Below are 27,634 nucleotides of genomic sequence, written 5' to 3' on the forward strand. Positions count from 1 at the left end.
GCTAGTTCCCATTAGACAAGATGTCCTTTCTGCCACCGCAGCTCGGGGGCCATTTCTCTAATGGGAACTAGCCTTCTCAGTGTGAATGGGCTCGTTCCCATTAGACGAGAGGACATTTCTGCCTCTGCAGGTCGGAGGACCAATTCTCTAATGGGGAATAGCTGCTTCAATGTGAATGGGCTAGTTCCCATTAGAAAAGAGGTCCTTTCTGCCTCTGCAGGTCGTAGGGCCGTTTCTCTAATGGGAAATAGCTGCTTCAGTGTGAATGGGCTAGTTCCCATTAGACAAGAGGAAACTTTCTGCCTCTGCAGTTCGGGCCATTTCTCTAATGGGAACTAGCCTTCTCAGTGTGAGTGGCCTAGTTTCCATTAGATGAAAGGACCTTTCTGCCTCTGCAGGTCGGAGGGCCGTTTCTCTAATGGGAAATAGCTGCTTCAGTGTGAATGGGCTAGTTCCCATTAGACGAGAGGAACTTTCTGCCTCTGCAGGTCGGAGGGCCGTTTCTCTAATGGGAACCAGCCTTCTAAGTGTGAATGGGTTCCCATTAGACGAGAGGACCTTTCTGCCTCTACAGGTCGAAGGGCTGTTTCTCTAATGGGAAATAGCTGCTTCATTGTGAGTGAGCTAGTTCCCATTAGACGAGAGCACCTTTCTGCCTCTCCAGGTCAGAGGGCTGTTTCTCTAATGAGAAATTGCTGCTTCAATGTGAGTGGGCTAGTTCCCATTAGACGAGAGGTCCTTTCTGCCTCTGCAGGTCGGAGGGCCGTTTCTCTAATGGGAACTAGCCTTCTCAGTTTAAAAGGGCTAGTTCCCCTTAGACGAGAGGACCTTTCTGCCTCTGCAGGTCGTGGGCGTTTCTCTAATGGGAACTTGTATTCACAGTGTGAATGGGCTAGTTCCCATTAGACGAAAGGACCTTTCTGCCTCTGCAGGTCGGAGGGCCATTTCTCTAATGGGAAATAGCTGCTTTTGTGTGAATGGGCTAGTTCCCATTAGACGAGAGGACCTTTCTGCCTCTGCAGGTCGAAGGGTCGTTTCTCTAATGGGAACTAGCCTTCTCAGTGTGAATGGGCTAGTTCCCATTAGACGAAACTACCTGTCTGCCTCTGCAGGTCGGAGGGCCATTTCTCTAATGGGAAATAGCTGCTTCAGTGTAAATGGGATAGTTCCCATTAGACAAGAGGACCTTTCTGCCTCTGCAGGTCAGAGGGCCGTTTCTCTAATGTAAAATAGCTGCTTCAGTGTGAGTGGGCTAGTTCCCATTAGACGAGAGGACCTTTCTGCCTCTGCAGGTCAGATGGCCATTTCTCTAATGGGAAATAGTTGCATCAGTGTGAGTGGGCTAGTTCCCATTAGACAAAAGGACCTTTCTGCCGCTGCAGGTCGGAGGGCCGTTTCTCTAATGGGAAATAGCTGCTTCAGTGTGAATGGGCTAGTTCCCATTAGACAAGAGGTCCTTTCTGCCTCTGTAGCTCGGGGCCGTTTCTCTAATGGGAACCAGCCTTCTCAGTGTGAATGGGTTCCCATTAGACGAGAGGACCTTTCTGCCTCTACAGGTCGAAGGGCTGTTTCTCTAATGGGAAATAGCTGCTTCATTGTGAGTGAGCTAGTCCCCATTAGACAAGAGCACCTTTCTGCCTCTCCAGGTCAGAGGGCTGTTTCTCTAATGAGAAATTGCTGCTTCAGTGTGAGTGGGCTAGTTCCCATTAGACGAGAGGTCCTTTCTGCCTCTGCAGGTCGGAGGGCCGTTTCTCTAATGGGAACTAGCCTTCTCAGTGTGAATGGGCTAGTTCCCGTTAGACGAGAGGAAATTTCTGCCACTGCAGGTCGGAGGGCCAATTCTCTAATGGGGAATAGCTGCTTCAGTATGAGTGGGCTAGTTCCCATTCGACGAAAGGACCTTTCTGCCTTTGCAGGTCGGAGGGCCGTTTCTCTAATGGGAACTAGCCTTCTCAGTGTGAATGGGCTGGTTCCCATTAGACAAGAGGACCTTTCTGCCTCTCCATGTCAGAGAGACGTTTCTCTAATGGGAAATAGCTGCTTCAGTGTGAATGGGCTAGTTCCCATTAGATGAGAGGACTTTTCTGCCTCTCCAGGTCGGAGGGCCGTTTCTCTAATGGGAACTAGCCTTCTCAGTGTGAATGGGCTAGTTCCCATTAGACGAGTGGACCTTTCTGCCTCTGCAGGTCAGAGAGCCGTTTCTCTAATGGGAAATAGCTGCTTCAGTGTGAATGGGCTAGTTCCCATTAGACGAGAGGACCTTTCTGCCTCTCCAGGTCGGAGGGCTGTTTCTCTAATGGGAACCAGACTTCTCAGTGTGAACGGGTTCCCATTAGACGAGAGGACCTTACTGCTTCTACAGGTTGGAGGGCTGTTTCTCTAATGGGAAATAGCGCTTCATTGTGAGTGAGCTAGTTCCCATTAGACGAGAGCACCTTTCTGCCTCTCCATGTCAGAGGGATGTTTCTCTAATGGGAACTAGCCTGCTCAGTGTAAATGGGCTAGTTCCCATTAGACGAGAGGACCTTTCTGCCTCTGCAGGTCGGGGGCCGTTTCTCTAATGGGAACTAGCCTTCTCAGTGTGAATGGGCTAGTTCCCATTAGACGAAAGGACCTTTCTGCCTCTGCAGGTCGTAGGGCCGTTTCTATAATAGGAAATAGCTGCTTCAGTGTGAATGGGCTAGTTCCCATTAGACAAGAGGTCCTTTCTGCCTCTGCAGCTCGGGGGCTGTTTCTCTAAAGGGAACTAGCCTTCTCAGTGTGAATGGGCTAGTTCCCATTAGACGAGAGGAAACTTTCTGCCTCTGCAGGTCAGTGGCCGTTTCTCTAACAGGGAATAGCTGCTTCAGTGTGAGTGGGCTAGTTCCCATTAGATGAAAGGACCTTTCTGCCTCTGCAGGTCGGAGGGCCGTTTCTCTAATGGGAAATAACTGCTTCAGTGTGATTGGGCTAGTTCCCATTAGACGAGAGGACCTTTCTGCCTCTGCTGGTCAGAGAGCCGTTTCTCTAATGGGAAATAGCTGCTTCAGTGTGAATGGGCTAGTTCCCATTAGACGAGAGGACCTTTCTGCCTCTCCAGGTCGGAGGGCCGTTTCACTAATGGGAACCTTCCTTCTGAGTGTGAATGGGTTCCCATTAGACAAGGGGACCTTTCTGCCTCTACAGGTCGGAGGGCTGTTTCTCTAATGGGAAATAGCTGCTTCATTGTGAGTGAGCTAGTTCCCATTAGACGAGAGCACCTTTCTGCCTCTCCAGGTCAGAGGGCTGTTTCTCTAATGAGAAATTGCTGCTTCAGTGTGAGTGGGCTAGTTCCCATTAGACGGGAGGACCTTTCTGCCTCTGCAGGTCAGAGGGCCGTTTCTCTAATGGGAACTAACCTTCTCAGTGTAAATGGGCTAGTTCCCATTAGACGAGAGGACCTTCTGCCTCTGCAGGTCGGGGGCCGTTTCTCTAATGGGAACTAGCATTCTCAGTGTGAATGGGCTAGTTCCCATTAGACGAAAGGACCTTTCTGCCTCTGCAGGTCGTAGGGCCGTTTCTCTAATGGGAAATAGCTGCTTCAGTGTGAATGGGCTAGTTCCCATTAGACGAGAGGAAACTTTCTGCCTCTGCAGGTCAGAGGGCCGTTTCTCTAATTGGAGCTAAGCTTCTCGGTGTGAATGGGCTAGTTCCCATTAGACGAGAGGACCTTTCTGCCTCTGCAGGTTGGGGGCCATTTCTCTAATGGGAACTAGCCTTCTCAGTGTGAATGGGCTAGTTGCCATTAGACGAGAGGACATTTCTGCCTCTGCAGGTCGCAGAGCCAATTCTCTAATGGGGAATTGCTGCTTCAGCGTGAGTGGGCTAGTTCCCATAAGACGAGAGGAAACTTTCTGCCTCTGCAGGTCAGTGGCCGTTTCTCTAACAGGGAAAAGCTGCTTCAGTGTGAGTGGGCTAGTTCCCATTAGACGAAAGGACCTTTCTGCCTCTGCAGGTAGGAGGGCCGTTTCTCTAATGGGAACTAGCCTTCTCAGTGTGAATGGACTAGTTCCCATTAGACGAGAGGACCTTTCTGCCTCTCCAGGTCAGAGAGCCGTTTCTCTAATGGAAAATAGCTGCTTCAGTGTGAATGGGCTAGTTCCCATTAGATGAGAGGACCTTTCTGCCTCACCAATTCGGGGGGCCCTTTCTCTAATGGGAACTAGCCTTCTCAGTGTGAATGGGCTAGTTCCCATTAGACGAGAGGAAACTTTCTGCCTCTGCAGGTCAGTGGCCGCTTCTCTAACGGGGAATAGCTGCTTCAGTGTGAGTGGGCTAGTTCCCATTAGATGAGAGGACCTTTCTGCCTCTGCAGGTAAAAGGGCTGTTTCTCTAATGGGAAATAGCTGCTTCAGTGTGAATGGGCTAGTTCCCATTAGACGAGAGGATATTTCTGCCTCTGCAGGTCGGAGGGCCGTTTCTCTAATGGGAACCAGCCTTCTCAGTGTGAATGGGTTCCCATTAGACGAGAGGACCTTTCTGCCTCTACAGGTCGAAGGGCTGTTTCTCTAATGGGAAATAGCTGCTTCATTGTGAGTGAGCTAGTCCCCATTAGACAAGAGCACCTTTCTGCCTCTCCAGGTCAGAGGGCTGTTTCTCTAATGAGAAATTGCTGCTTCAGTGTGAGTGGGCTAGTTCCCATTAGACGAGAGGTCCTTTCTGCCTCTGCAGGTCGGGGGCCGTTTCACTAATGGGAACTTGCATTCTCAGTGTGTATGGGCGAGTTCCCATTAGAGGAAAGGACCTTTCTGCCTCTGCAGGTCGGACGGCCATTTCTCTAATGGGAAATAGTTGCATCAGCGTGAGTGGGCTAGTTCCCATTAGACGAAAGGACCTTTCTGCCTCTGCAGGTCGGAGGGCCGTTTCTCTAATGGGAACCAGCCTTCTCAGTGTGAATGGGTTCCCATTAGACGAGAGGACCTTTCTGCCTCTACAGGTCGAAGGGCTGTTTCTCTAATGGGAAATAGCTGCTTCACTGTGAGTGAGCTAGTCCCCATTAGACAAGAGCACCTTTCTGCCTCTCCAGGTCAGAAGGCTGTTTCTCTAATGAGAAATTGCTGCTTCATTGTGAATGGGCTAGTTCCCATTAGACGAGAGGTCCTTTCCGCCTCTGCAGGTCGGAGGGCCGTTTCTCTAATGGGAACCAGCCTTCTCAGTGTGAACGGGTTCCCATTAGACAAGAGCACCTTTCTGCCTCTCCAGGTCAGAGGGCTGTTTCTCTAATGAGAAATTGCTGCTTCAGTGTGAGTGGGCTAGTTCCCATTAGACAAGAGGACCTTTCTACCTCTGCAGGTCAGAGGGACGTTTCTCTAATGGGAACTAGCCTTCTCAGTGTAAATGAGCTAGTTCCCATTAGACGAGAGGACCTTTCTGCCTCTGCAGGTCGGGGGCCGTTTCTCTAATGGGAACTAGCATTCTCAGTGTGAATGGGCTAGTTCCGATTAGATGAAAGGACCTTTCTGCCTCTGCAGGTCGTAGGGCCGTTTCTCTAATGGGAAATAGCTGCTTCAGTGTGAATGGGCTAGTTCCCATTAGACGAGATGAAACTTTCTGCCTCTGCAGGTCAGAGGGCCGTTTCTCTAATTGGAGCTAAGCTTCTCGGTGTGAATGGGCTAGTTCCCATTAGACGAGAGGACCTTTCTGCCTCAGCAGGTCGGGGGCCATTTCTCTAATGGGAACTAGCCTTCTCAGTGTGAATGGGCTAGTTCCCATTAGACGAGAGGACATTTCTGCCTCTGCAGGTCGCAGAGCCAATTCCCTAATGGGGAATTGCTGCTTCAGTGTGAGTGGGCTAGTTCCCATTAGACGAAAGGACCTTTCTGCCTCTGCAGGTCGGAGGACCAATTCTCTAATGGGGAATAGCTGCTTCAGTGTGAATGGGCTAGATCCCATTAGAAAAGAGGTCCTTTCTGGTTCTGCAGGTCGTAGGACCGTTTCTCTAATGGGAAATAGCTGCTTCAGAGTGAATGGGCTAATTCCCATTAGACAAGAGGAAACTTTCTTCCTCTGCAGGTCAGTGGCCGTTTCTCTAACGGGGAATATCTGCTTCAGTGTGAGTGGGATAGTTCCCATTAGATGAAAGGACCTTTCTGCCTCTGCAGGTCGGAGGGCCGTTTCTCTAATGGGACATAGCTGCTTCAGTGTGAATGGGCTAGTTCCCATTAGACGAGAGGACCTTTCTGCCTCTGCAAGTCGGAGGGCCGTTTCTCTAATGGGAACCCGCCTTCTCAGTGTGAATGGGTTCCCATTAGACGAGAGGACCTTTCTGCCTCTACAGGTCGAAGGGCTGTTTCTCTAATGGGAAATAGCTGCTTCATTGCGAGTGAGTTAGTTCCCATTAGACGAGAGCACCTTTCTGCCTCTCCAGGTCAGGGGGCTGTTTCTCTAATGGGAAATTGCTGCTTCAGTGTGAGTGGGCTAGTTCCCATTAGACGAGAGGTCCTTTCTGCCTCTGCAGGTCGGAGGGCCGTTTCTCTAATGGGAACTAGCCTTCTCAGTTTAAATGGGCTAGTTCCCATTAGACGAGAGGACCTTTCTGCCTCTGCAGGTCGGGGGCCGTTTCTCTAATGGGAACTTGCATTCTCAGTCTGAATGGGCTAGTTCCCATTAGACGAAAGGACCTTTCTGCCTCTGCAGGTCAGAGGGCCATTTCTCTAATGGGAAATAGCTGCTTCAGTGTGAATGGGCAAGTTCCCATTAGACGAGAGGACCTTTCTGCCTCTGCAGGTCGAAGGGTCGTTTCTCCAATGGGAACTAGCCTTCTCAGTGTGAATGGGCTAGTTCCCATTAGACGAAAGGACCTGTCTGCCTCTGCAGGTCGGAGGGCCATTTCTCTAATGGGAAATAGCTGCTTCAGTGTAAATGGGATAGTTCGCATTGGACAAGAGGACCCTTCTGCCTCTGCAGGTCAGAGGGCCGTTTCTCTAATGTAAAATAGCTGCTTCAGTGTGAGTGGGCTAGTTCCCATTAGACAAGAGGACCTTTCTGCCTTTGCAGGTCAGATGGCCATTTCTCTAATGGGAAATAGTTGCATAAGTGTGAGTGGGCTAGTTCACATTAGACAAAAGGACCTTTCTGCCTCTGCAGGTCGGAGGGCCGTTTCTCTAATGGGAAATAGCTGCTTCAGTGTGAATGGGCTAGTTCCCATTAGACAAGAGGTCCTTTCTGCCTCTGTAGCTCGGGGCCGTTTCTGTAATGGGAACTAGCCTTCTCAGTGTGAAGGGGCTAGTTCCCATTAGACGAGAGTAAGCTTTCTGCCTCTGCAGGTCGGAGGGCCGTTTCTCTAATTGGAGCTAAGCTTCTCGGTGTGAATGGGCTAGTTCCCATTAGACGAAAGGACCTTTCTGCCTCTGCAGGTCGTAGGGCCGTTTCTCTAATGGGAACTAGCCTTCTCAGTGTGAATGGGCTAGTTCCCATTAGACGAAAGGACCTTTCTGCCTCTGCAGGTCGTAGGGCCGTTTCTCTAATGGGAAATAGCTGCTTCAGTGTGAATGGGCTATTTCCTATTAGAAAAGAGGTCCTTTCTGCCTCTGCAGCTCGGGCCATTTCTCTAATGGGAACTAGCCTTCTCAGTGTGAGTGGGCTAGTTCCCATTAGACGGGAGGACCTTTCTGCCTCTGCAGGTCAGAGGGCCGTTTCTCTAATGGGAATTAGCCTTCTCAGTGTGTATGGGCTAGTTCCCATTAGACGAGAGGACATTTCTGCCTCTGCAGGTCGGGGGCCGTTTCTCTAATGGGAACTATCATTCTCAGTGTGAATGGGCTAGTTCCCATTAGACGAAAGGACCTTTCTGCTTCTGCAGGTCGTAGGGCCGTTTCTCTAATGGGAAATAGCTGCTTCAGTGTGAATGGGCTAGTTCCCATTAGACAAGATGTCCTTTCTGCCACCGCAGCTCGGGGGCCGTTTCTCTAATGGGAACTAGCCTTCTCAGTGTGAATGGGCTCGTTCCCATTAGACGAGAGGACATTTCTGCCTCTGCAGGTCGGAGGACCAATTCTCTAATGGGGAATAGCTGCTTCAATGTGAATGGGCTAGTTCCCATTAGAAAAGAGGTCCTTTCTGCCTCTGCAGGTCGTAGGGCCGTTTCTCTAATGGGAAATAGCTGCTTCAGTGTGAATGGGCTAGTTCCCATTAGACAAGAGGAAACTTTCTGCCTCTGCAGTTCGGGCCATTTCTCTAATGGGAACTAGCCTTCTCAGTGTGAGTGGGCTAGTTTCCATTAGATGAAAGGACCTTTCTGCCTCTGCAGGTCGGAGGGCCGTTTCTCTAATGGGAAATAGCTGCTTCAGTGTGAATGGGCTAGTTCCCATTAGACGAGAGGAACTTTCTGCCTCTGCAGGTCGGAGGGCCGTTTCTCTAATGGGAACCAGCCTTCTCAGTGTGAATGGGTTCCCATTAGACGAGAGGACCTTTCTGCCTCTACAGGTCGAAGGGCTGTTTCTCTAATGGGAAATAGCTGCTTCATTGTGAGTGAGCTAGTTCCCATTAGACGAGAGCACCTTTCTGCCTCTCCAGGTCAGAGGGCTGTTTCTCTAATGAGAAATTGCTGCTTCAATGTGAGTGGGCTAGTTCCCATTAGACGAGAGGTCCTTTCTGCCTCTGCAGGTCGGAGGGCCGTTTCTCTAATGGGAACTAGCCTTCTCAGTTTAAATGGGCTAGTTCCCCTTAGACGAGAGGACCTTTCTGCCTCTGCAGGTCATGGGCGTTTCTCTAATGGGAACTTGTATTCACAGTGTGAATGGGCTATGTTAGGGAGAATTCTCTGTTTAGGCTGAATTTCCTTCCCTAGTGAGTCCCCCAGCAGCTTTGCTGGATTTCTGGGGTTTAATTTTTTTCTCCTGCCAAGAGTGAGACTCTTTTACCCTCACTCTTGGACATGTTGAACTGTGTTATCTTGGACAAACCTTGTGTTGAATGGGCTATGGGGTCTTTTACTCCATAGGGCCTCATGTATTTTTGTGATGTGGGTTACACAGCACCCTCTGTGCCGTGACCCAGGGGTGTCCTAGGGACCCCCCAACATAGACTCCATACCCTGGGACTGACTACTGTCTCCCAGGGCATGTAAAGTCACCAAAGACTTTGCTAGTCTTGAATCCTGAACAGAACCAGTACAAACCATCATATTGTGGACGTACTGGCTGGGGCAATTCGATTGCCCCAGGGTCTGTTAGTCGAGGGGGCACGTCTCCGTCCCCCCTGATCGAGTTTTGGCTGGTGGCAGTGGAAACTACGTTTTATATTCGACCGCGAATATTTTCCTATGGGATTTCCCATTGTTTTAGGCTAACACATTTAATTATTTATTTACGGTAGCCTTAAACATACCACCGGTTTATATATTTATTTTTATAACTCCGGTTGGGACTTTTTGCCAAAACTTGATTCTAAAATGGCGTTGGTGTTCGCCTCTGTAACTCTGACCCAAAGTGGAGCCCTTTGTTCCACTTTTGGCGGGCTTCTCCACAGAAGCCCTCCAAAGTGGTGCCACTCTGTCTGGGGTACTTAGGAGGGGTGGAGGGGGATTTAGGCACCCTGGACTGAGTTACCTTGGTAACTCAAGTCGCACTCCGTCCTGATTGGCCCAAGTGGTGAGCCGCCCGGCTCACCACTTAGCATGTTTGAGTGACAGCTAGGCTGGGTGAATGGGGGTTTGCTGCATAAAAGCAGGGCTTTGGGGACTGGAACTTCAGAAGTCGCCACAGGACCAAGAATCCGACGAGGGAAGAGCTGAGCCGACCTGCTTCGACGACACCACCCGGTGGAGCCCTGCTGAACCGTCTCACCACTTTTCCCGACGACCGAGGAGAACTCTTAACGGAGTGGCTCCTTCCCTTGACTGGTGGGGACAACCAGTTTTCGCCTTCTTTTCGCTTCTCGAGGTATCTCGTGGCCGCCTTGCCAGTGCCAAGCACCCCGGCAACCGGAACCCCACCACTTTTACCCCAAACCACGAAAGTCGGTACAACCCTTCAACCGGAGGACTCCGCGGCTGGTTTCTTCCCGGGCAGTGCAACGACCCTCTTCTTCTGCTCTTCAGCGAGAACTTCTCTCTCCCCTGACCGACGTCGAGCCCAGCTGCCACTGCCTGGAACAACTGCCACCGCTGGAGGATCCTTTCCGCTTAAGGTACCGTGTTCCGCCTGGCTTCCCTTGCTACCGACTGTACGGGGTAGATTTAGCCCCCGGCTTTCGAACCTGGGAGTGCCTGGGACACCCTGGCTAAACTTTCTAAGCCACTCTACACTCTTTCTAACTCTCTGCAAGACTTTGAATCCCTAATAACAGTGTGATCTTGGGCACATTTTCGCTCCGGCTACTCTAAGAGTGGGCCCTGCCCAGTGACTTTTGCTCACCTGTGACTTTGTGCTTCTTTGAGCCTATTGCAAGTGTTCTGGATCTTAGAGTGGTGTGTTTAACCCATTTCTGCTTTTTCTCTCCCTTTCTTGGAAACTACTAGAGTGTCATCTAACGTTAAGCACTCACCTCTGTTTTAATTAAGTGGTGTTAACCTAGAGTTGTCTAGATAGGAGAAAGGATGGAATCTACTTTCGTTATAACTGTGTTTGAAGTGTTTACTATATTTTGCTAGAGTGTTTTTAACTTATGTGTATTTTAAATAAATAACTATATACTTTTGAAACCAAGCTCTGGTCAGTGTTTGCTTGTGCTATTGTGTTTTGGTACATATTGTGTATACTTTGCATACTGCCTAACTCTTCTTGAGAGAAGTCTGACTGCTCAGCCACAGCTACCAGGTAAATCTGGGTGGTACAGACTGCTACCAAAGGGGTTTACTGCTCTACCTGTAGTCTTAAATCTTTTGCAGTGTTCCCCAAGGGAACTGCACAGGTTTCTGCCTAACACTGGTGTACAGCGGTGGGATTTGTATTGAGTATACATTTTATTGTGCTTTAGATACCTTAGTGCAACTAACCACAAAGCTTAGCACTGAAAAAGTAAAACCTCTAACATGTCAGTTATAGAAAGCTATAGTCAAGAGTCCCTTGCAGCCAAAACTGCTGATTGTTTAAGAGTGCTCTGTAAACATAAGGATCTCCTGACTAAGGGCAAGAAAATGGAGCTGATTGAAAGATTGTTAGCTAACCAAAGTCTGGGTGATGGTTCAGAGGAACCTACCACTCCAGCAACTGTAGATGACAGTGTTGAAGTTAACATGGAGCAAAATGTTGATGATTCTGAGGAAGAGTCAGAAGAGGAGGGTGAGGCTGTTGTAACTGTCCCCCCTAGGCCTCTGCCTGCTCTACCTGCTGTGCCTACTGGACCTTTACCAGGTCCCACATTTAGTCCTCAGTACTTTGAACTGGAGAAAATGAAGCTAGAATTGGAGTATAAGAAACTTAATGCTCAAACTGACAAAGAACTAAGGCTAAGGGAAATGGAGCTCAAGTATGACTTAGAAATGAAGAAATTATCTGTTGAGAATGTTTCTCTCTCTGGCTCCTCTAGAAGTTCCAGTCCTAAAAGACCCCGGATGCCTAAAGAATTGGTTGGTATGTATGAGCCTAAGTTGGATGTGTTGGATTGGTTGTCTCTGTTTGAATATAATCATGGGCTCCAGAACATCACAGGAAATGACTTACTCACCTGGTTGTTCTCTAGGCTTCCCCCTGTTGCAACTGATGTGGTAATGGAGATGGGGGAGGAGGATAGGAAGGACTATGAATGTGTGAAACTAGCTTTGATAGCTAGGTTTGGGAAGACCCCTTCCCAGTATCTTAAGAGGTTTAGGAACCTCAAAAAGCATGATGGTACCCCTTGGGCTACCTGGGTGAGTGAATGTTTGAAAAACTTAGAGGGATGGATTAAGGGTTACAAGGTGAACACTTATGAAGGTATGAAGAATTTGTTTATGTTGGAGACTATTTATGATGCCTGCTCTCCTGAGCTCAGACAACACTTGGCTGATTCCGGGGAATTGGATTCCCGGAAACTAGCTAAGGCTGCTGACTTGTGGGTTGCCAACAGGGCCACTCACAAGGATTCTGGGGTAACTCAGAAGAAGGATGGGGAGAAACAGTCTAAAAAGGACTCCAAAGAGAATTCTAATAATTCCTATCCCAAAGAGGGCCCCAAACCACAAAATAACCAGGGTAAGCCACATGGGAAACCTAGTCAGGCTACTGTACCTTCTGGCCACAAGCCAGAAGGAGGTCAGAACAAGCCACCCTTCCAGAGAGCATTTGGACAATGCTATGTCTGTCAGGGTACTGACCATATCAAAGGAGATCCCAAGTGCAAGGGTAAACCTGCAGGGATCAGCACAGTCTCCTTAGCCTTCACTCCTGAGGATGAAGTACAGATGGCTAGTGCCCACTTTGAACTCTTTGCTGAAGAACCCTTGGGTCTTCAAGCAACTGTAAACTTAGAGCCTATGGGTCTGGTTAGTCCCCAGAATAGGGTTGTGTATAACTCCCTACCTGTTAACTCTAAGGTGTATTATGTGGACAGTGTTCTTGTCAATGGCCAGGATACTCCTGCCAGGAGAGACACTGGGGCCAGCAGAACAGTAGTGGATGAAAGCTTCTTTCAACCTGAGGATGTGGCCAAAGCACCCAAAGGTCCCACTAAGATGTCTGGAGGCCCTGTCCAAATGGTTCCTATCCTACCAGCCCTCATTCAGTGTAACAACATGACAGTAAGGATCCCTGTCAGTGTTCAGGCTGAGGTACCTGGGAAGGTCCTGTTAGGGAATGACCTAAGAACTCTAGGAGTAGTGTCACATACCCCCAGGCCTCCCAGTATGGAGAAGCAGAACTTAACCAAATTGGCTAGAAAGGCTACCTTGAAGGACCCTTCTAAGCCTGTGGGACCCTCTACTGAGAACCCCACTACAAGCCCTGGTGTTAGTAAGTTGACCTCTAACCCAGGCACATTTCAGGATAGTATGCTAGGAACATGGGCGCCCCAACCAAGCTCCATCATTGTTCCCCTAGTCTCAGAGTCTCTGACTCCCCCTGCTTCTGAGGAAGAGGTGGATAGACCAACTAGGCCCCTATCTGGACCTGAGAGAACTGGTAATTCTCAGTGCTGGTGGAAGACCAGAAAAGAAAAGTCTAAGGCCAAAAACCTTCAGACTGTTGGACCTTCTACTGAAGACCCCAACTCAAATCCTAATATTAGGGGGGAAACTCCTAAAATAGGTAAGGGTAGATCTAAGAGGAAGGGGAAGCAGGTACATTGCCTAACCCCAACCCCTCCAACCAAGAGGCCTAAGACCCAACCTGCTCCCACAAGAGAGGTGGTGAGGAACCTTGGAGGCCCCTCTAGATCTAAGGGAATCCTTTATAAGGACCCCTCCAAAAAGCCTAACATAGGTTCAGAAGTTGTCCCAACTTCTGAGGGACTGGTCAACCAGATCCCCTATAACAAAAAGACTGATGTTCCTCAAAGGGTTTGTAGGTCCTTTAGCTTGCAAAAGAAAACCTTTGAGTTCTCCCTTAAGCATAGGTCAAGGTGTCACCATCAAAATGCTGATGGACTCTCTAGGATGTATATCATCGACTAGAGGTATGAGGTTCATCCGGGAGTGGATTAAATCCTCCTGTCCCTTAGTCTGGGGGGGGCGAGTGTTAGGGAGAATTCTCTGTTTAGGCTGAATTTCCCTCCCTAGTGAGTCCCCCAGCAGCTTTGCTGGATTTCTGGGGTTTAATTTTTTTCTCCTGCCAAGAGTGAGACTCTTTTACCCTCACTCTTGGACATGTTGAACTGTGTTATCTTGGACAAACCTTGTGTTGAATGGGCTATGGGGTCTTTTACTCCATAGGGCCTCATGTATTTTTGTGATGTGGGTTACACAGCACCCTCTGTGCCGTGACCCAGGGGTGTCCTAGGGACCCCCCAACATAGACTCCATACCCTGGGACTGACTACTGTCTCCCAGGGCATGTAAAGTCACCAAAGACTTTGCTAGTCTTGAATCCTGAACAGAACCAGTACAAACCATCATATTGTGGACGTACTGGCTGGGGCAATTCGATTGCCCCAGGGTCTGTTAGTCGAGGGGGCACGTCTCCGTCCCCCCTGATCGAGTTTTGGCTGGTGGCAGTGGAAACTACGTTTTATATTCGACCGCGAATATTTTCCTATGGGATTTCCCATTGTTTTAGGCTAACACATTTAATTATTTATTTACGGTAGCCTTAAACATACCACCGGTTTATATATTTATTTTTATAACTCCGGTTGGGACTTTTTGCCAAAACTTGATTCTAAAATGGCGTTGGTGTTCGCCTCTGTAACTCTGACCCAAAGTGGAGCCCTTTGTTCCACTTTTGGCGGGCTTCTCCACAGAAGCCCTCCAAAGTGGTGCCACTCTGTCTGGGGTACTTAGGAGGGGTGGAGGGGGGTTTAGGCACCCTGGACTGAGTTACCTAGGTAACTCAAGTCGCACTCCGTCCTGATTGGCCCAAGTGGTGAGCCGGCCGGCTCACCACTTAGCATGTTTGAGTGACAGCTAGGCTGGGTGAATGGGGGTTTGCTGCATAAAAGCAGGGCTTTGGGGACTGGAACTTCAGAAGTCGCCACAGGACCAAGAATCCGACGAGGGAAGAGCTGAGCCGACCTGCTTCGACGACACCACCCGGTGGAGCCCTGCTGAACCGTCTCACCACTTTTCCCGACGACCGAGGAGAACTCTTAACGGAGTGGCTCCTTCCCTTGACTGGTGGGGACAACCAGTTTTCGCCTTCTTTTCGCTTCTCGAGGTATCTCGTGGCCGCCTTGCCAGTGCCAAGCACCCCGGCAACCGGAACCCCACCACTTTTACCCCAAACCACGAAAGTCGGTACAACCCTTCAACCGGAGGACTCCGCGGCTGGTTTCTTCCCGGGCAGTGCAACGACCCTCTTCTTCTGCTCTTCAGCGAGAACTTCTCTCTCCCCTGACCGACGTCGAGCCCAGCTGCCACTGCCTGGAACAACTGCCACCGCTGGAGGATCCTTTCCGCTTAAGGTACCGTGTTCCGCCTGGCTTCCCTTGCTACCGACTGTACGGGGTAGATTTAGCCCCCGGCTTTCGAACCTGGGAGTGCCTGGGACACCCTGGCTAAACTTTCTAAGCCACTCTACACTCTTTCTAACTCTCTGCAAGACTTTGAATCCCTAATAACAGTGTGATCTTGGGCACATTTTCGCTCCGGCTACTCTAAGAGTGGGCCCTGCCCAGTGACTTTTGCTCACCTGTGACTTTGTGCTTCTTTGAGCCTATTGCAAGTGTTCTGGATCTTAGAGTGGTGTGTTTAACCCATTTCTGCTTTTTCTCTCCCTTTCTTGGAAACTACTAGAGTGTCATCTAACGTTAAGCACTCACCTCTGTTTTAATTAAGTGGTGTTAACCTAGAGTTGTCTAGATAGGAGAAAGGATGGAATCTACTTTCGTTATAACTGTGTTTGAAGTGTTTACTATATTTTGCTAGAGTGTTTTTAACTTATGTGTATTTTAAATAAATAACTATATACTTTTGAAACCAAGCTCTGGTCAGTGTTTGCTTGTGCTATTGTGTTTTGGTACATATTGTGTATACTTTGCATACTGCCTAACTCTTCTTGAGAGAAGTCTGACTGCTCAGCCACAGCTACCAGGTAAATCTGGGTGGTACAGACTGCTACCAAAGGGGTTTACTGCTCTACCTGTAGTCTTAAATCTTTTGCAGTGTTCCCCAAGGGAACTGCACAGGTTTCTGCCTAACAGGCTAGTTCCCATTAGACGAAAGGACCTTTCTGCCTCTGCAGGTCGGAGGGCCATTTCTCTAATGGGAAATAGCTGCTTTTGTGTGAATGGGCTAGTTCCCATTAGACGAGAGGACCTTTCTGCCTCTGCAGGTCGAAGGGTCGTTTCTCTAATGGGAACTAGCCTTCTCAGTGTGAATGGGCTAGTTCCCATTAGACGAAACTACCTGTCTGCCTCTGCAGGTCGGAGGGCCATTTCTCTAATGGGAAATAGCTGCTTCAGTGTAAATGGGATAGTTCCCATTAGACAAGAGGACCTTTCTGCCTCTGCAGGTCAGAGGGCCGTTTCTCTAATGTAAAATAGCTGCTTCAGTGTGAGTGGGCTAGTTCCCATTAGACGAGAGGACCTTTCTGCCTCTGCAGGTCAGATGGCCATTTCTCTAATGGGAAATAGTTGCATCAGTGTGAGTGGGCTAGTTCCCATTAGACAAAAGGACCTTTCTGCCGCTGCAGGTCGGAGGGCCGTTTCTCTAATGGGAAATAGCTGCTTCAGTGTGAATGGGCTAGTTCCCATTAGACAAGAGGTCCTTTCTGCCTCTGTAGCTCGGGGCCGTTTCTCTAATGGGAACCAGCCTTCTCAGTGTGAATGGGTTCCCATTAGACGAGAGGACCTTTCTGCCTCTACAGGTCGAAGGGCTGTTTCTCTAATGGGAAATAGCTGCTTCATTGTGAGTGAGCTAGTCCCCATTAGACAAGAGCACCTTTCTGCCTCTCCAGGTCAGAGGGCTGTTTCTCTAATGAGAAATTGCTGCTTCAGTGTGAGTGGGCTAGTTCCCATTAGACGAGAGGTCCTTTCTGCCTCTGCAGGTCGGAGGGCCGTTTCTCTAATGGGAACTAGCCTTCTCAGTGTGAATGGGCTAGTTCCCGTTAGACGAGAGGAAATTTCTGCCACTGCAGGTCGGAGGGCCAATTCTCTAATGGGGAATAGCTGCTTCAGTATGAGTGGGCTAGTTCCCATTCGACGAAAGGACCTTTCTGCCTTTGCAGGTCGGAGGGCCGTTTCTCTAATGGGAACTAGCCTTCTCAGTGTGAATGGGCTGGTTCCCATTAGACGAGAGGACCTTTCTGCCTCTCCATGTCAGAGAGACGTTTCTCTAATGGGAAATAGCTGCTTCAGTGTGAATGGGCTAGTTCCCATTAGATGAGAGGACTTTTCTGCCTCTCCAGGTCGGAGGGCCGTTTCTCTAATGGGAACTAGCCTTCTCAGTGTGAATGGGCTAGTTCCCATTAGACGAGTGGACCTTTCTGCCTCTCCAGGTCGGAGGGCTGTTTCTCTAATGGGAACCAGACTTCTCAGTGTGAACGGGTTCCCATTAGACGAGAGGACCTTACTGCTTCTACAGGTTGGAGGGCTGTTTCTCTAATGGGAAATAGCTGCTTCATTGTGAGTGAGCTAGTTCCCATTAGACGAGAGCACCTTTCTGCCTCTCCATGTCAGAGGGATGTTTCTCAAATGGGAACTAGCCTGCTCAGTGTAAATGGGCTAGTTCCCATTAGACGAGAGGACCTTTCTGCCTCTGCAGGTCGGGGGCCGTTTCTCTAATGGGAACTAGCCTTCTCAGTGTGAATGGGCTAGTTCCCATTAGACGAAAGGACCTTTCTGCCTCTGCAGGTCGTAGGGCCGTTTCTATAATAGGAAATAGCTGCTTCAGTGTGAATGGGCTAGTTCCCATTAGACAAGAGGTCCTTTCTGCCTCTGCAGCTCGGGGGCTGTTTCTCTAAAGGGAACTAGCCTTCTCAGTGTGAATGGGCTAGTTCCCATTAGACGAGAGGAAACTTTCTGCCTCTGCAGGTCAGTGGCCGTTTCTCTAACAGGGAATAGCTGCTTCAGTGTGAGTGGGCTAGTTCCCATTAGATGAAAGGACCTTTCTGCCTCTGCAGGTCGGAGGGCCGTTTCTCTAATGGGAAATAACTGCTTCAGTGTGATTGGGCTAGTTCCCATTAGATGAGAGGACCTTTCTGCCTCTGCAGGTAAGAGGGCCGTTTCTCTAATGGGAAATAGCTGCTTCAGTGTGAATGGGCTAGTTCCCATTAGACGAGAGGACCTTTCTGCCTCTGCTGGTCAGAGAGCCGTTTCTCTAATGGGAAATAGCTGCTTCAGTGTGAATGGGCTAGTTCCCATTAGACGAGAGGACCTTTCTGCCTCTCCAGGTCGGAGGGCCGTTTCACTAATGGGAACCTTCCTTCTGAGTGTGAATGGGTTCCCATTAGACAAGGGGACCTTTCTGCCTCTACAGGTCGGAGGGCTGTTTCTCTAATGGGAAATAGATGCTTCATTGTGAGTGAGCTAGTTCCCATTAGACGAGAGCACCTTTCTGCCTCTCCAGGTCAGAGGGCTGTTTCTCTAATGAGAAATTGCTGCTTCAGTGTGAGAGGGCTAGTTCCCATTAGACGGGAGGACCTTTCTGCCTCTGCAGGTCAGAGGGCCGTTTCTCTAATGGGAACTAACCTTCTCAGTGTAAATGGGCTAGTTCCCATTAGACGAGAGGACCTTCTGCCTCTGCAGGTCGGGGGCCGTTTCTCTAATGGGAACTAGCATTCTCAGTGTGAATGGGCTAGTTCCCATTAGACGAAAGGACCTTTCTGCCTCTGCAGGTCGTAGGGCCGTTTCTCTAATGGGAAATAGCTGCTTCAGTGTGAATGGGCTAGTTCCCATTAGACGAGAGGAAACTTTCTGCCTCTGCAGGTCAGAGGGCCGTTTCTCTAATTGGAGCTAAGCTTCTCGGTGTGAATGGGCTAGTTCCCATTAGACGAGAGGACCTTTCTGCCTCTGCAGGTTGAGGGCCATTTCTCTAATGGGAACTAGCCTTCTCAGTGTGAATGGGCTAGTTGCCATTAGACGAGAGGACATTTCTGCCTCTGCAGGTCGCAGAGCCAATTCTCTAATGGGGAATTGCTGCTTCAGCGTGAGTGGGCTAGTTCCCATTAGACGAGAGGAAACTTTCTGCCTCTGCAGGTCAGTGGCCGTTTCTCTAACAGGGAAAAGCTGCTTCAGTGTGAGTGGGCTAGTTCCCATTAGACAAAAGGACCTTTCTGCCTCTGCAGGTAGGAGGGCCGTTTCTCTAATGGGAACTAGCCTTCTCAGTGTGAATGGACTAGTTCCCATTAGACGAGAGGACCTTTCTGCCTCTCCAGGTCAGAGAGCCGTTTCTCTAATGGAAAATAGCTGCTTCAGTGTGAATGGGCTAGTTCCCATTAGATGAGAGGACCTTTCTGCCTCACCAATTCGGGGGGCCCTTTCTCTAATGGGAACTAGCCTTCTCAGTGTGAATGGGCTAGTTCCCATTAGACGAGAGGAAACTTTCTGCCTCTGCAGGTCAGTGGCCGCTTCTCTAACGGGGAATAGCTGCTTCAGTGTGAGTGGGCTAGTTCCCATTAGATGAGAGGACCTTTCTGCCTCTGCAGGTAAAAGGGCTGTTTCTCTAATGGGAAATAGCTGCTTCAGTGTGAATGGGCTAGTTCCCATTAGACGAGAGGATCTTTCTGCCTCTGCAGGTCGGAGGGCCGTTTCTCTAATGGGAACCAGCCTTCTCAGTGTGAATGGGTTCCCATTAGACGAGAGGACCTTTCTGCCTCTACAGGTCGAAGGGCTGTTTCTCTAATGGGAAATAGCTGCTTCATTGTGAGTGAGCTAGTCCCCATTAGACAAGAGCACCTTTCTGCCTCTCCAGGTCAGAGGGCTGTTTCTCTAATGAGAAATTGCTGCTTCAGTGTGAGTGGGCTAGTTCCCATTAGACGAGAGGTCCTTTCTGCCTCTGCAGGTCGGAGGGCCGTTTCTCTAATGGGAACTAGCCTTCTCAGTGTGAATGGGCTGGTTCCCATTAGACGAGAGGACCTTTCTGCCTCTCCATGTCAGAGAGACGTTTCTCTAATGGGAAATAGCTGCTTCAGTGTGAATGGGCTATTTCCCGTTAGACGAGAGGAAATTTCAGCCACTGCAGGTCGGAGGGCCAATTCTCTAATGGGGAATAGCTGCTTCAGTATGAGTGGGCTAGTTCCCATTCGACGAAAGGACCTTTCTGCCTCTCCAGGTCGGAGGGCTGTTTCTCTAATGGGAGCCAGACTTCTCAGTGTGAACGGGTTCCCATTAGACGAGAGTACCTTACTGCTTCTACAGGTTGGAGGGCTGTTTCTCTAATGGGAAATAGCTGCTTCATTGTGAGTGAGCTAGTTCCCATTAGACGAGAGCACCTTTCTGCCTCTCCATGTCAGAGGGATGTTTCTCTAATAGGAACTAGCCTTCTCAGTGTAAATGGGCTAGTTCCCATTAGACGAGAGGACCTTTCTGCCTCTGCAGGTCGAAGGGTCGTTTCTCTAATTGGAACTAGCCTTCTCAGTGTGAATGGGCTAGTTCCCATTAGACGAGAGGAAACTTTCTGCCTCTGCAGGTCAGTGGCCGTTTCTCTAACAGGGAATAGCTGCTTCAGTGTGAGTGGGCTAGTTCCCATTAGATGAAAGGACCTTTCTGCCTCTGCAGGTCGGAGGGCCGTTTCTCTAATGGGAAATAGCTGCTTCAGTGTGAATGGGCTAGTTCCCATTAGACGAGAGGACCTTTCTGCCTCTGCTGGTCAGAGAGCCGTTTCTCTAATGGGAAATAGCTGCTTCAGTCTGAATGGGCTAGTTCCCATTAGACGAGAGGACCTTTCTGCCTCTCCAGGTCGGAGGGCCGTTTCACTAATGGGAACCTTCCTTCTGTGTGTGAATGGGTTCCCATTAGACAAGGGGACCTTTCTGCCTCTACAGGTCGGAGGGCTGTTTCTCTAATGGGAAATAGCTGCTTCATTGTGAGTGAGCTAGTTCCCATTAGACGAGAGCACCTTTCTGCCTCTCCAGGTCAGAGGGCTGTTTCTCTAATGAGAAATTGCTGCTTCAGTGTGAGTGGGCTAGTTCCCATTAGACGGGAGGACCTTTCTGCCTCTGCAGGTTGAGGGCCATTTCTCTAATGGGAACTAGCCTTCTCAGTGTGAATGGGCTAGTTGCCATTAGACGAGAGGACATTTCTGCCTCTGCAGGTCGCAGAGCCAATTCTCTAATGGGGAATTGCTGCTTCAGCGTGAGTGGGCTAGTTCCCATTAGACGAGAGGAAACTTTCTGCCTCTGCAGGTCAGTGGCCGTTTCTCTAACAGGGAAAAGCTGCTTCAGTGTGAGTGGGCTAGTTCCCATTAGACAAAAGGACCTTTCTGCCTCTGCAGGTAGGAGGGCCGTTTCTCTAATGGGAACTAGCCTTCTCAGTGTGAATGGACTAGTTCCCATTAGACGAGAGGACCTTTCTGCCTCTCCAGGTCAGAGAGCCGTTTCTCTAATGGAAAATAGCTGCTTCAGTGTGAATGGGCTAGTTCCCATTAGATGAGAGGACCTTTCTGCCTCACCAATTCGGGGGGCCCTTTCTCTAATGGGAACTAGCCTTCTCAGTGTGAATGGGCTAGTTCCCATTAGACGAGAGGAAACTTTCTGCCTCTGCAGGTCAGTGGCCGCTTCTCTAACGGGGAATAGCTGCTTCAGTGTGAGTGGGCTAGTTCCCATTAGATGAGAGGACCTTTCTGCCTCTGCAGGTAAAAGGGCTGTTTCTCTAATGGGAAATAGCTGCTTCAGTGTGAATGGGCTAGTTCCCATTAGACGAGAGGATCTTTCTGCCTCTGCAGGTCGGAGGGCCGTTTCTCTAATGGGAACCAGCCTTCTCAGTGTGAATGGGTTCCCATTAGACGAGAGGACCTTTCTGCCTCTACAGGTCGAAGGGCTGTTTCTCTAATGGGAAATAGCTGCTTCATTGTGAGTGAGCTAGTCCCCATTAGACAAGAGCACCTTTCTGCCTCTCCAGGTCAGAGGGCTGTTTCTCTAATGAGAAATTGCTGCTTCAGTGTGAGTGGGCTAGTTCCCATTAGACGAGAGGTCCTTTCTGCCTCTGCAGGTCGGAGGGCCGTTTCTCTAATGGGAACTAGCCTTCTCAGTGTGAATGGGCTGGTTCCCATTAGACGAGAGGACCTTTCTGCCTCTCCATGTCAGAGAGACGTTTCTCTAATGGGAAATAGCTGCTTCAGTGTGAATGGGCTATTTCCCGTTAGACGAGAGGAAATTTCAGCCACTGCAGGTCGGAGGGCCAATTCTCTAATGGGGAATAGCTGCTTCAGTATGAGTGGGCTAGTTCCCATTCGACGAAAGGACCTTTCTGCCTCTCCAGGTCGGAGGGCTGTTTCTCTAATGGGAGCCAGACTTCTCAGTGTGAACGGGTTCCCATTAGACGAGAGTACCTTACTGCTTCTACAGGTTGGAGGGCTGTTTCTCTAATGGGAAATAGCTGCTTCATTGTGAGTGAGCTAGTTCCCATTAGACGAGAGCACCTTTCTGCCTCTCCATGTCAGAGGGATGTTTCTCTAATAGGAACTAGCCTTCTCAGTGTAAATGGGCTAGTTCCCATTAGACGAGAGGACCTTTCTGCCTCTGCAGGTCGAAGGGTCGTTTCTCTAATTGGAACTAGCCTTCTCAGTGTGAATGGGCTAGTTCCCATTAGACGAGAGGAAACTTTCTGCCTCTGCAGGTCAGTGGCCGTTTCTCTAACAGGGAATAGCTGCTTCAGTGTGAGTGGGCTAGTTCCCATTAGATGAAAGGACCTTTCTGCCTCTGCAGGTCGGAGGGCCGTTTCTCTAATGGGAAATAGCTGCTTCAGTGTGAATGGGCTAGTTCCCATTAGACGAGAGGACCTTTCTGCCTCTGCTGGTCAGAGAGCCGTTTCTCTAATGGGAAATAGCTGCTTCAGTCTGAATGGGCTAGTTCCCATTAGACGAGAGGACCTTTCTGCCTCTCCAGGTCGGAGGGCCGTTTCACTAATGGGAACCTTCCTTCTGTGTGTGAATGGGTTCCCATTAGACAAGGGGACCTTTCTGCCTCTACAGGTCGGAGGGCTGTTTCTCTAATGGGAAATAGCTGCTTCATTGTGAGTGAGCTAGTTCCCATTAGACGAGAGCACCTTTCTGCCTCTCCAGGTCAGAGGGCTGTTTCTCTAATGAGAAATTGCTGCTTCAGTGTGAGTGGGCTAGTTCCCATTAGACGGGAGGACCTTTCTGCCTCTGCAGGTCAGAGGGCCGTTTCTCTAATGGGAACTAGCCTTCTCAGTGTAAATGGGCTAGTTCCCATTAGACGAGAGGACATTTCTTCCTCTGCAGGTCGGGGGCCGTTTCTCTAATGGGAACTATCATTCTCAGTGTGAACGGGTTCCCATTAGACGAGAGTACCTTACTGCTTCTACAGGTTGGAGGGCTGTTTCTCTAATGGGAAATAGCTGCTTCATTGTGAGTGAGCTAGTTCCCATTAGACGAGAGCACCTTTCTGCCTCTCCATGTCAGAGGGATGTTTCTCTAATAGGAACTAGCCTTCTCAGTGTAAATGGGCTAGTTCCCATTAGACGAGAGGACCTTTCTGCCTCTGCAGGTCGAAGGGTCGTTTCTCTAATTGGAACTAGCCTTCTCAGTGTGAATGGGCTAGTTCCCATTAGACGAGAGGAAACTTTCTGCCTCTGCAGGTCAGTGGCCGTTTCTCTAACAGGGAATAGCTGCTTCAGTGTGAGTGGGCTAGTTCCCATTAGATGAAAGGACCTTTCTGCCTCTGCAGGTCGGAGGGCCGTTTCTCTAATGGGAAATAGCTGCTTCAGTGTGAATGGGCTAGTTCCCATTAGACGAGAGGACCTTTCTGCCTCTGCTGGTCAGAGAGCCGTTTCTCTAATGGGAAATAGCTGCTTCAGTCTGAATGGGCTAGTTCCCATTAGACGAGAGGACCTTTCTGCCTCTCCAGGTCGGAGGGCCGTTTCACTAATGGGAACCTTCCTTCTGTGTGTGAATGGGTTCCCATTAGACAAGGGGACCTTTCTGCCTCTACAGGTCGGAGGGCTGTTTCTCTAATGGGAAATAGCTGCTTCATTGTGAGTGAGCTAGTTCCCATTAGACGAGAGCACCTTTCTGCCTCTCCAGGTCAGAGGGCTGTTTCTCTAATGAGAAATTGCTGCTTCAGTGTGAGTGGGCTAGTTCCCATTAGACGGGAGGACCTTTCTGCCTCTGCAGGTCAGAGGGCCGTTTCTCTAATGGGAACTAGCCTTCTCAGTGTAAATGGGCTAGTTCCCATTAGACGAGAGGACATTTCTTCCTCTGCAGGTCGGGGGCCGTTTCTCTAATGGGAACTATCATTCTCAGTGTGAATGGGCTAGTTCCCGTTAGAAGAAAGGACCTTTCTGCCTCTGCAGCTCGGGGGCCGTTTCTCTAATGGGAACTAGCCTTCTCAGTGTGAATGGGCTCGTTCCCATTAGACGAGAGGACATTTCTGCCTCTGCAGGTCGGAGGACCAATTCTCTAATGGGGAATAGCTGCTTCAGTGTGAATGGGCTAGTTCCCATTAGACAAGAGGAAACTTTCTGCCTCTGCAGGTCAGTGGCCGTTTCTCTAACGGGGAATATATGCTTCAGTGTGAGTGGGCTAGTTCCCATTAGATGAAAGGACCTTTCTGCCTCTGCAGGTCGGAGGGCCGTTTCTCTAATGGGAAATAGTTGCATCAGTGTGAGTGGGCTAGTTCCCATTAGACGAAAGGACCTTTCTGCCTCTGCAGGTCGGAGGGCCGTTTCTCTAATGGGAACCAGTCTTCTCAGTGTGAATGGGTTCCCATTAGACGAGAGGACCTTTCTGCCTCTACAGGTCGAAGGGCTGTTTCTCTAATGGGAAATAGCTGCTTCAGGGGATGTTTCTCTAATGGGAACTTGCATTCTCAGTGTGAATGGGCTAGTTCCCATTCGACGAAAGGACCTTTCTGCCTCTGCAGGTCAGAGGGTTGTTTCTCTAATTGGAACTAGCCTTCTCAGTGTGAATGGGCTAGTTCCCATTAGACAAGAGGAACTTTCTGCCTCTGCAGGTCAGTGGCCGTTTCTCTAACAGGGAATAGCTGCTTCAGTGTGAGTGGGCTAGTTCCCATTAGATGAAAGGACCTTTCTGCCTCTGCAGGTCGGAGGGCCGTTTCTCTAATGGGAAATAGCTGCTTCAGTGTGAATGGGCTAGTTCCCATTAGACGAGAGGACCTTTCTGCCTCTGCTGGTCAGAGAGCCGTTTCTCTAATGGGAAATAGCTGCTTCAGTGTGAATGGGCTAGTTCCCATTAGACGAGAGGACCTTTCTGCCTCTCCAGGTCGGAGGACTGTTTCCTAATGGGAACCTTCCTTCTGTGTGTGAATGGGTTCCCATTAGACAAGGGGACCTTTCTGCCTCTACAGGTCGGAGGGCTGTTTCTCTAATGGGAAATAGCTGCTTCATTGTGAGTGAGCTAGTTCCCATTAGACGAGAGCACCTTTCTGCCTCTCCAGGTCAGAGGGCTGTTTCTCTAATGAGAAATTGCTGCTTCAGTGTGAGTGGGCTAGTTTCCATTAGACGGGAGGACCTTTCTGCCTCTGCAGGTCAGAGGGCCGTTTCTCTAATGGGAACTAGCCTTCTCAGTGTAAATGGGCTAGTTCCCATTAGACGAGAGGACATTTCTTCCTCTGCAGGTCGGGGGCCGTTTCTCTAATGGGAACTATCATTCTCAGTGTGAATGGGCTAGTTCCCGTTAGAAGAAAGGACCTTTCTGCCTCTGCAGCTCGGGGGCCGTTTCTCTAATGGGAACTAGCCTTCTCAGTGTGAATGGGCTCGTTCCCATTAGACGAGAGGACATTTCTGCCTCTGCAGGTCGGAGGACCAATTCTCTAATGGGGAATAGCTGCTTCAGTGTGAATGGGCTAGTTCCCATTAGACAAGAGGAAACTTTCTGCCTCTGCAGGTCAGTGGCTGTTTCTCTAACGGGGAATATATGCTTCAGTGTGAGTGGGCTAGTTCCCATTAGATGAAAGGACCTTTCTGCCTCTGCAGGTCAGAGGGCCGTTTCTCTAATGGGAAATAGTTGCATCAGTGTGAGTGGGCTAGTTCCCATTAGACAAAAGGACCTTTCTGCCTCTGCAGGTCGGAGGGCCGTTTCTCTAATGGGAACCAGTCTTCTCAGTGTGAATGGGTTCCCATTAGACGAGAGGACCTTTCTGCCTCTACAGGTCGAAGGGCTGTTTCTCTAATGGGAAATAGCTGCTTCATTGTGAGTGAGCTACTCCCCATTAGACAAGAGCACCTTTCTGCCTCTCCAGGTCAAAGGGCTGTTTCTCTAATGAGAAATTGCTGCTTCAGTGTGAGTGGGCTTGTTCCCATTAGACGAGAGGTCCTTTCTGCCTCTGCAGGTCGGAGGGCCGTTTCTCTAATGGGAACCAGCCTTCTCAGTGTGAACGGGTTCCCATTACACGAGAGCACCTTTCTGCCTCTCCAGGTCAGAGGGCTGTTTCTCTAATGAGAAATTGCTGATTCAGTGTGAGTGGGCTAGTTCCCATTAGACGAGAGGACCTTTCTACCTCTGCAGGTCAGAGGGCCGTTTCTCTAATGGGAACTAGCCTTTTCAGTGTAAATGGGCTAGTTCCCATTAGACAAGAGGACCTTTCTGCCTCTGCAGGTCGGGGGCCGTTTCTCTAATGGGAACTAGCATTCTCAGTGTGAATGGGCTAGTTCCCATTAGACGAAAGGACCTTTCTGCCTCTGCAGGTCGTAGGGCCGTTTCTCTAATGGGAAATAGCTGCTTCAGTGTTCCCATTAGACGAGAGGAAACTTTCTGCCTCTGCAGGTCAGAAGGCAGTTTCTCTAATTGGACCTAAGCTTCTCGGTGTGAATGGGCTAGTTCCCATTAGACGAGAGGACCTTTCTGCCTCTGCAGGTCGGGGGCCATTTCTCTAATGGGAACTAGCCTTCTCAGTGTGAATGGCCTAGTTCCCAATAGACGAGAGGACATTTCTGCCTCTGCAGGTCGCAGAGCCAATTCTCTAATGGGAAATTGTTGCTTCAGTGTGAGTGGGCTAGTTCCCATTAGACGAAAGGACCTTTCTGCCTCTGCAGCTCGGGGGCCGTTTCTCTAATGGGAACTAGCCTTCTCAGTGTGAATGGGCTCGTTCCCATTAGACGAGAGGACATTTCTGCCTCTGCAGGTCGGAGGACCAATTCTCTAATGGGGAATAGCTGCTTCAGTGTGAATGGGCTAGTTCCCATTAGACAAGAGGAAACTTTCTGCCTCTGCAGGTCAGTGGCCGTTTCTCTAACGGGGAATATATGCTTCAGTGTGAGTGGGCTAGTTCCCATTAGATGAAAGGACCTTTCTGCCTCTGCAGGTCGGAGGGCCGTTTCTCTAATGGGAAATAGTTGCATCAGTGTGAGTGGGCTAGTTCCCATTAGACGAAGGGGCCTTTCTGCCTCTGCAGGTCGGAGGGCCGTTTCTCTAATGGGAACCAGTCTTCTCAGTGTGAATGGGTTCCCATTAGACGAGAGGACCTTTCTGCCTCTACAGGTCGAAGGGCTGTTTCTCTAATGGGAAATAGCTGCTTCATTGTGAGTGAGCTACTCCCCATTAGACAAGAGCACCTTTCTGCCTCTCCAGGTCAAAGGGCTGTTTCTCTAATGAGAAATTGCTGCTTCAGTGTGAGTGGGCTAGTTCCCATTAGACGAGAGGTCCTTTCTGCCTCTGCAGGTCGGAGGGCCGTTTCTCTAATGGGAACCAGCCTTCTCAGTGTGAACGGGTTCCCATTACACGAGAGCACCTTTCTGCCTCTCCAGGTCAAAGGGCTGTTTCTCTAATGAGAAATTGCTGATTCAGTGTGAGTGGGCTAGTTCCCATTAGACGAGAGGACCTTTCTACCTCTGCAGGTCAGAGGGCCGTTTCTCTAATGGGAACTAGCCTTTTCAGTGTAAATGGGCTAGTTCCCATTAGACGAGAGGACCTTTCTGCCTCTGCAGGTCGGGGGCCGTTTCTCTAATGGGAACTAGCATTCTCAGTGTGAAT

Source organism: Ambystoma mexicanum, chromosome 3q (genome assembly GCF_040938575.1).
Source record: "Ambystoma mexicanum isolate Mex_15411 chromosome 3q, UKY_AmexF1_1, whole genome shotgun sequence".
Taxonomy (NCBI): domain Eukaryota; kingdom Metazoa; phylum Chordata; class Amphibia; order Caudata; family Ambystomatidae; genus Ambystoma; species Ambystoma mexicanum.